This window comes from Myotis brandtii, unplaced genomic scaffold (genome assembly GCF_000412655.1).
Source record: "Myotis brandtii unplaced genomic scaffold, ASM41265v1 scaffold2012, whole genome shotgun sequence".
In the NCBI taxonomy this organism is placed as follows: domain Eukaryota; kingdom Metazoa; phylum Chordata; class Mammalia; order Chiroptera; family Vespertilionidae; genus Myotis; species Myotis brandtii.
The window spans coordinates 427,329-428,102 of NW_005357492.1; positions in this window are offsets into that span (position 1 = coordinate 427,329).

Sequence of the window (774 nt, forward strand, 5' to 3'; positions counted from 1 at the left end):
ACATGCCCCCACCCCCTAGCACATGCCCCCACCCACCTAGTATCTGTGTCCAATGGTTATGCTTATATGCATGAATACAAGTCCTTTGGCTGATCTCTTACTTCCCTAACCCTCCCCTGCCTTCCCTCTGAATTTTGATGGTCTGTTTGATGCTTCTTTGACTCTTGATCTATTTTTGTTCATCAGTCTATGTTGTTCATTATGTTTCACAAATGAGTGAGATCATGTGATATTTTTCTTTCTCCTACTGGCTTATTTTGCTTCGCATAATACTCTCCAGGTTCACCCATTCTGTTGCAAATAGTAAGAGTTCTTTCCTTTTTATAGCAGCTTAGTATTCCATTGTACAGATGTACCACAGTTTTTTAATCTACTCACTGCTAATGGGCACTTAGGCTGTTTCAAAATTTTAGCTATTATAAATTGTGCTGCTATGAACATAGGGATGCATATGTCTTTGTCTTTTCTGATTGGTGTTTCTGATTTCTTGGAATATATTCCTAAAAGCAGAATTACTGGGTCAAATGAGTGAGGATGTGGAGAAAAAGGAACCCTTGTGTACTGCTGGTGGGAATGCAGACTGGTGCAGCCACTGTGGAAAACAGTATGGAGTTTCAAAAACCTTTTAAATAGTCTGAACACAATATTTTTTGCTTTTTAGAGAGCCATTGCTTTCACTAAAAGATGAAGACCTTAAAGAGTAGTAGAAAAAGTTACTTTACTATTGTTTCCTCTGTCATTTTCTGGTTTACATATATTTGCATTATCATCAAT